The sequence below is a fragment of the Crotalus tigris genome, unplaced genomic scaffold, assembly GCF_016545835.1.
Source record: "Crotalus tigris isolate CLP2741 ecotype Arizona unplaced genomic scaffold, ASM1654583v1 scf7180000024472.5447098, whole genome shotgun sequence".
Lineage (NCBI taxonomy): Eukaryota > Metazoa > Chordata > Lepidosauria > Squamata > Viperidae > Crotalus > Crotalus tigris.
Genome location: NW_024100643.1, coordinates 4,208,495 through 4,216,874, shown reverse-complemented (window position 1 = coordinate 4,216,874; position 8,380 = coordinate 4,208,495). Strand labels below are relative to the sequence as shown.

At 37.7% G+C, this 8,380-nt stretch overlaps 1 long non-coding RNA gene across 3 annotated transcripts in view; it reads right to left on the bottom strand.

The window, feature by feature from the left end:
* Positions 1–767: 767 nt before the first annotated feature.
* The window catches only part of LOC120303553, a 34,729-nt gene continuing 27,116 nt past the window's right edge, over positions 768–8,380 (bottom strand). Inside the window, exons 3-5 of one of the 3 annotated variants that reach the window (XR_005555498.1) lie at positions 4,525–4,703; positions 3,048–3,126; positions 768–1,669 (exon numbers count right to left, since the gene is read on the bottom strand). This is a non-coding gene — a long non-coding RNA (uncharacterized LOC120303553). Of the gene's footprint in view, positions 1,670–3,047; positions 3,127–3,639; positions 4,704–8,380 lie in introns of those variants that run through there. The other 2 variants (XR_005555499.1, XR_005555497.1) reach the window with 2 other exon arrangements.

Below are 8,380 nucleotides of genomic sequence, written 5' to 3'. Positions count from 1 at the left end.
CAGTGGCTCAGTTGGTAAATAGTTGGGAAAGGCAGGCTATGTGAAAGGACCTTTCATACACCACTAGCCCTCAATAATTTCCCAGAGGTTGGAAGAATATAAAGAGCATGGTACAGGCATCAACTTGGCAGATACATCAGCTAGCATTTCATTGTGAGCTCTTCAGGAGAAGAAGGCTGAGAAGAGCTTCCTTCCCTTCACCAAAAAGAACCCACATGACCTCTTCACTCTAGGACAGTGGTTCTCAACCTGTGGGTCACGACCCCATTTGGGGTCGCCAAACAACACAGTCTGCCATTTTCCCCCCTTTTCCTTAGCTGTGCTACTCTTTTATTCTATTGGCTTTTGAAAGCCAATAGAATAGGCTCTCTTGAATAGAGTCTAATTCTATTGGCTTTCAAAAGCCAATAGGAATTGTCCAGGCTGTCTCTGCCCTGCTGAGCCCGCCAAAAGTCCCATTCTGCAAACGGTGCTGCAAGTTGTCTGCAGTGAAGGCGAGCTGTCTGGAAGCTTCCACCCCTCCCTGCTGAGCAACTACTAAAAATGTAAGTAAAAGAGGGCCAGGGGTGGGAAGTGGGAGGCTGGCGGGCGCAGGGAGGGTTGCTGGCACACGTGGGGCCTGGCGGGTGCCTTACTTCCCTTGGGCTGGGCCAACTGGTGGCCCAGCCGGTGGTCGGCCTGCGCCATCTCTGCTGCTTGCCAGCTATGCCTCAGCCAGCGCAGGGGGTGGCACCGCGCATGCGCGGTGCTCCCAGGCAAGGAAAGTCCTCAACTTACGACCGGTTGGGTAGTCCTCGACTTACGACCAGTTGGGGGGGGTCGCGGCATTAAAAAGGTTGAGAACCACTGCTCTAGGATGAGGAACTAATGTTGCAACTGTGGGGTAATTTGAAGCTGTAAAGCTCCCTATCCAACTAGCTATACCCTAGTGTCCTGCTTCTTGCTCCAAATATTGATTCACACACAATTGCTATGGTAGTTTGCTTGCTTGTTTGTTTGTTTATAAAATTTATAGACCGCCCATCATATCTCAAGGTAACTCTGGGTGGCTTACAATCTTAAAAATAAAAACTATATAAATTAAAAACATGAATAAGTTAATATAAAATCCAGAAAGCTATGGTTCAATTAAAACTTAGTTCACTCAAGGTCAAAGAGATAACAATAGTCAGAGCATGCAAATCTAAACAGTACCTTGACAGACACCTGCATGAATAACTGAACTGCATAGAAGAATAGTTCAAAACCAGTCCAAAGTTCCAAGGATCATATTAAGACGGTCAGCCATCCCAAACAGACAGAACCCACACAAATGTCATGCAAGAGCTGAAGACTTCAATCAGCTGCTGCTAATCAAGAAATTTACTCCCTTGTCTGACAAAGAACAAATATTCATAAAACATCTTCATAGAATAATGATTAATAATGTAATTCACAGGACATCTCTGCTCTCCTCTCTACTCACTGGGTGTGGGAGCTAGTAGGTTTTATATCATCCATTTCTGATTGCTCCAGCTCTCCAGGTGGTGTCTGTTTTTGGTCAGCTTCACGTGATTCATGGTTTGGTAACTCCTATAGCTCACTCACATTCCAGCAGTTTCTTCGGATTCAGAATCTGAGGACTGGCTCTGGGCTATGACCCCTGGCCAAAAGGAGGCCTCTTTTTTATCTGCAGAATTAGGGCGATAACAGCCTATAAGTACAGAGTTTTGTAGGGGCCCCTCAGTTATGTCATCCAGTCTCTATGATAGTATGATCATATTGACAATAAACTTCAGCAGCCCTGATTTTGAAAACACTTTCTGCTATAATATTATTAAAATTACTTCATTGCCACTGAGCGGCTTCTGACCAAAAACTGGAATGCCACAAACTTGGCTGCATTTCCAGCATGGACATATTTCACACTAGCTTCTTCTTCTTGTTGTTGTGCCATATCTGTTAACAGACACTGGCGATCATGTTGGTGATCCTGTTTTTATCAGCTGCACGAAAAAGTGCTGCTGAGTTTTGTCCAAACCAGTCCCTTAGATTTTGAAGCCACGATGTTCTTCTTCTGCCTGGACCTCATTTTCCTTCAATCTTTCTCTGGAGGATTAAATGGAGTATGCCGTATTTTTCCAGGTGTCGCAATATTCTAATTTTCGTTTTTTAATTGTTTTGATGATTTATCTTGGCTTTCTCAGGCAGCTTATCACCTCCTCATTTCTGATCTTGTCAACCCAGCTGCATCTATTGAATACAGCAATACTAGTAGTTGCTACAATGTGTCTGGATCAATATCTTCTTTAGCTTCTGGTAACAACTGGTAGTCTTTGAAGACTACCAGTTGCTACCAGAAGCTAAAATTGCAGAAAATTGGCATCAGTTTGCCTTCCTTAATAATCAGAACAAGAAAGAAAAATAATCAGACAATTTTATCTCCTTTCACTTGTGTACCACTTCCATCACCTTCTGGCATCTCCTCCCATTTTGGTCCTCTAATCCAGAGTTGTTACACTGTGCCCCAATCTCCAAAAGGTCTCTCCAATCAGAAGATCTGTCTAGTGCAGTCACAAGTGGATGGGCCAATATTGAATATCATGAAAAGAAATATTAGGAATTACTTAATGAGTTGTGTCCCAGTCTGTGTCCTCTAAGCCAGTGTTTCTCAACCTTGACAATTTTAAGGCATGTGGACTTCAACTCCCAGAATTCCACAGCCAGCAATGCTGGCTGTGGAATTCTCGGAGTTGAAGTCCACATGCCTTAAAATTGTCAAGGTTGAAAAATACTGCTCTAAGCAACTTGCATTTTTCAATTAACACCTGGAAGAGAGGTTGCTTAGACAAGCTAGTTCCTCCTATTTATTCCTGCAAGCTATGTGATAGCAAACTTCCAGCTTTAATCACAATCAGATAATTACTTCTCCCTTTTAGCATAACAAATATCCAGCACCTGATAGATACTTAATCCTCATTAATATCTAACCTTCCCTTTCTGATACCTAAACTGAGCAACTAAGTGGAGAGAGAAGAAGAGATTTATAGCAGGGCTATAAAACTTACTAGATGAAAGCAAAAACCCTTGGTGAGTCAAATTCTGGAGACCATCCTCAACATTTGAGGTCACCCATGGCTTCTGGTACTGTAAGTAATTAATGGGGACAATTTAAATAAATATGCTGTTTGTTTCAGACCTGGCACCTTTTTTTGTTTGCATTTTAGTAATTTTTATTAAACAAAAACTAATACCATCAACATAGTATATAAATGTGTAAAAATAAAAAATAGAAAAAGTGCAAAGAAAAAAAGAAAAGGAAACATCCTCCTTCTTTCTCAGCAAGTGTAAATAACATGAACAATTTATCATCATCTTTTAAAATAAAACTAATCATTTCTTCACCTCATATCTCCATTTTCTGTAAGTTAATTTTTAAAGTTTTATTTCTACTCCATTTTAATCAGCAAAACCCTATGAATGCTTATCCAAAATAACAAAACAATTATATTATAAACAATGTCTAATATAAACCAGTTTGAATCCTTCCTTTTACATTTATATTTCCTCTTCTACTTAAAGAAACTGCCCCATCTCCTCTTCAAAGAAATAAAACTTTTGAAACATCATTGTCTGTTCCTGATCAATAAAAAATCATTAAACATTGCCAAAAATAGCAATCTGTTTATTTTAGCCTTAGTCAAATAAACTGATTCTTTTCTTTTCTTTTTCTCCCAGCAATCTTTTGGTTCCTTCAAAACATCCTAACATCTGTTTGTCTCTTCTGCCAGAATTGTTTGCATTTTTAATAAGTCCCTTTTTGTAAGTCCAGTATAAAAAGCTTATCCAAGTCACTGTTCATATTCTCAATGCCTTTTCTTATGAAATCATGGACTTCAACAAGTCCTTTTTGTAAATCCAAAGCAAAGAATTTATCCACCTCACTCTTCAGGTTTAGTATTTGTGTATCATTTTTAATTGTTAAACCAATTGGTTTCATTTGTAAATATAATAATTCATCTTTTCCCATCACTTTCTTACAGGGTGTCATTTTAAAATCCACATCCAAATCAATTTCAGTTTTATTCAACGGAACTTGTTCCTCTTGTATGACATCATTTTTTTTTTTTTTTTTTATAAGAGCAGATAACTTTAAAAGAATTCCCTGAGCCTAAGTCACAAACCTCAATTAATGGATCCACTGATTTGTTTATTTCCTTCTGGGAAGTTTAGTAACCAACTTTCAAAGTCATCAGTTCCAGATGTAAACATAACAAGTTTCCCACAAGTCGGATTCCTATAGTTAATTTCAAAGTTCTAATTCAAGTACATCTGACCCCTAAACTATTTAAACTTTCTAAAATCAGCACTGTAATTACCCTTTTGTCATATATTCCAAATACATACATACATAATTAAATTAGATTTGTAAAGTTTTGAATACACACACACATATATGCATATACATACGCAGGTGTATACATATTTGCAAAACTTTAAACCTCTAATTAAAACTCTTTTCTTAAAGAAGTGAAGAAAACTCACGCAGTGAATATGATCAAACTTGTGGTTCTGAATGTCCTCTATCTTTAAAAAGGAGCAGAACAAAAAGTAAAATCCAAAGTGATTCAGAAAAGAAGGTTGGTTGAAACTTGAGTCTGTGAAGGCTACATTGATGGCTATGAGCTTGATGGAATCCCACAACTTCCGACTGTTTGCAGCAACTGCAAAAAAAAATAAAAATAAAAATCAATTTCTGCTCTCTCTACACACACACACACACAACCCCCCTCCACAAATGTCCAGAATGCACAGGGGTGATCACAAAACCTCTCCTTTCTACTAAGATTTTTAGCCAGATCCAGGATCCAGCTGCCATTTCCAGTTGTTTTCCACTGACCATATGATGTCAGTTTGCCATTTCCTCACTGGAAGTCTCTCCAGTCCTGGAACCTCTTCTAATGTCATCATCCTTTGTTATCCATGACACAAATTCTAAATTACTAGATAAGAACTGCAGAAAACTGGTCAAGCCGGTTCTTGAATATCCTAAGAAAACTTTTCATTGATGAATATTTTATTCAGGTAGATAAATGCTTATTTTGTCTATATTCAGTTTTCTATGCCACCATGGGTTCTCTCTAGAAACTTTGGAATGACAGTTCCCAAATTCACAGTCAAGATAAGTCAATAGAAGTTTGCCAGTTGTAGCTCCGGTATGCTTGGAGAAGACAAGTCAATTGTATTACACCAACCAGTTCAATTGTATAAAATGCCAGTCATTTTGTGATGCTGCTCATACTTGCTATGTTCAGTATTTTATTATTGAAAATGTCCTCCTGTTGAAAGCCATTTGAAGCTACTTGTCAGCTCTCAGAAATAAGAGTGGGTTATTCATTCAACCATAGAATTAATCTGCAGATAATGACACTTTGGTATTTTGATTAGCTTAAAAAGCTGAAATTTCCTCTTCCAGTGCATTTCATCCCTTTTTCATTCTTTCCTGACTCAGCTGATTCCCAATGCAGATCCATTTTATTAATAAATAAAAGTGGTCAGTATTTTTTAAAGAGGGGGATAAAGAGAACTCAAAGCAGAGGGGGATTTGATGGCTTAGAGTGAATATTAGGACTGCAACAGTCTTGAGCTGTTCTTGACACTGGGAGATGGGAAAGGTGTTTTAGTTTTGGAAGAAAATAAAGCTGCCTTGTGCTTCATACAGTGGCTGGGTCTCAACTGCCCTCAAGCTCCTTTGAGATGTGCATCATTTCTGGTGATTTTGTGAATGTATCAGCTATAAATATGTAAAGGCTATATAAATCAACCAAATAAATGAAATGATTTGTGACTGCATTCTTCTAGTATGTTTGATTTCCCCATTTAGTCTCCTAAGTGAGATTTCCTAATAGTTTCCTAATACTAACCAGGTCAGGTGTGAGTTAGCTTTTCAAAATCAGCCAAGATGTCAAGTAACTGAATACAGAGCCATAGACCTTTCAATTGCATCTCTTACTTCTCTTAATGATTTACAAGATGCTTTAAAACAGCATGCCTTGGATATTAAGGAGGAGGTAAAAGATCTTATAATTGCAGAGAGGGCTAATACAGAAGAATTATTGGAGAAAAAGAATAAACAAGTAAGAGACCATATCCTTCTGGCCTTTCAGGGCTTAGCCCTGCACATAGAAAGGATTGATGACCAGATGGAAAAGATTACTGAAAATGCATCAAGGATGGAATTTAGAATGCAGGAGGTAGAGAACAAGATAGAAATTACACAGGATGAACAAATCATTTCACAATATAGGGAGATGGAACACGCATTGCGTATCAGAGGCCTGAGGGAGAACCCTCAGGAAGACTTAAAGATGCTTATTGTGAAAGATATTGCTCCTAATATTGGTTGGCGGCCTGAAATAATTGAGAATGAGATAGAAAAATTTTTTAGAGTTAATTCATGGGTTGCTAGACAGAGAAATCTACCAAGAGATGTGGTTATTTATTTTTCTAGAAGATCTATCCGTAATGAAATTATACAGGCTTTTTACAAACAAAAGTTTCAAATTGCTGATCAAGACGTGATAATTTTAAAAGAGATACCTCCAAAAATTTTAAGAGCCAGAAAAGATTTTACTTTCTTGTCTGATGAGTTGAAACATCGTCAAATTCAGTTCAGATGGGAGATTCCAAGAGGAATAATAGTAAATTATGAAGGGATACGTCACAGATTAACTACTATTTCCAAAGCAAGAGATTTTTATCAGTCTATCTTAAAAGCAAGATTGTCACCACCTCCACAAATAAGGATGACGGAAGAGTCTCTTATGGCAGGAGCCTCATCAATGATGGTTATGGAACAAGCTGCACTGAATTCTGACATAAAAGAGCAAAGGATGACACGAGCTGCCCATAAACGTAAAGAAAAAGAGCAGTTGCAGAAGAGTGGTGAAAGTTTGGTTGTTACAGAGCCTGTGGGAGGGGCAAGACCAAAAAGATCTTCGACAGCAGATCTGCAGGCCATGCTCCAGAGGCTCCAGGCCGGTGGAGATGGTCAGGTTCCTGACCTGGAATGTTAATGGCTTAAACGTGCCCCAGAAACGAAGAAAGATTTTCCATTATTTGAAACAACATAATAATGATTTGATATGTTTGCAGGAGACTCATATAACTTTAAAGGATTCTAAATTCTTGATGAATTCCCGTCTGGGCACACATTTTACTGCTCCAGCCCCTGGGAAAAAAGGGGGAGTGGTAATTTATGTGAAGAAAACTTTTTCAGCTAAACTAATTGAGGCTGATTCTGAAGGAAGATATCTTTTTGTGGAATTATTATTACAAGGCCGAAAGGTTCTTATTGTTGGACTATATGCTCCCAATCAACAACAGAAACAATTTTATAAGTTGCTGCATGGCAAGATATCTCAGTTGGATTATAAATCGGTAATTTTGATGGGTGACTGGAATGGAGTTTTAGACCCAACTATAGACAAAAGAAGTTCTTCTAAAACTTTTATTCAAACTAAACTACCTATGACTTTCTTTGATTTGAAGGAAGAACTGGAGCTTATTGATATTTGGCGAGAAAGGAATACAAGTGATAGAGACTTTACCTTTTATTCTGATAGACACCAGTCATTTTCAAGGATTGATTTTTTTTTTATTACTAGTGACTTCCTCCCTAGAGTGAGGAAGGTGAAAATTTTTCCTAGAACATTGTCAGATCATAGTCCGGTGTGGATGGAGTTATATTCGGAAGACGGGAATAGAAGATCCTGGAGATTGAATGAGAACTTATTTAATCGGGAGGAGTTCGTACAAAAGTGTAAAGAACATTTAAAGGACTTTTTTACTATAAATATGAATAAGGGAACATCGATGTCTATGGTGTGGGACGCTAGTAAAGCATATATGAGGGGAATTTTGATTCAATTGAATAAAGTTTTTAGGGAAAAAGGGTCACAAAGACGTAGAGAAATAGAAGAAGAGATCAAATCAAAAGAACAAGAGTTGGTTCTTAACCCTACTGATAATAATTTAAAGGTATCTATAAAGATGCTTAAGGAACAATTTAACATGTTGATGGCAGATCAGGTGGCTACCAATCTGTCGTACATGAGACATAATACTTTTTGCAATGCGAATAAGCCTGGGAGGTGGTTGGCTTATCAGTTACGAAAGAAACAGAAAGCTAGAATTATAGAGAAAATAAAATATAAAGGTACCGAGGTTTTTCAGCAAGATTTGATTAGAAAAAGCTTTTTGGACTTTTACACAAAATTATATTCAAGTGATAATATAAGGGGTTTGGATATAGATAAATATTTACAATCAGTACATTTTCCTAGACTTTCAGAGGAACAACAAAATGGGATGAATAGTTCAATTACTGTGGAGGAAATTG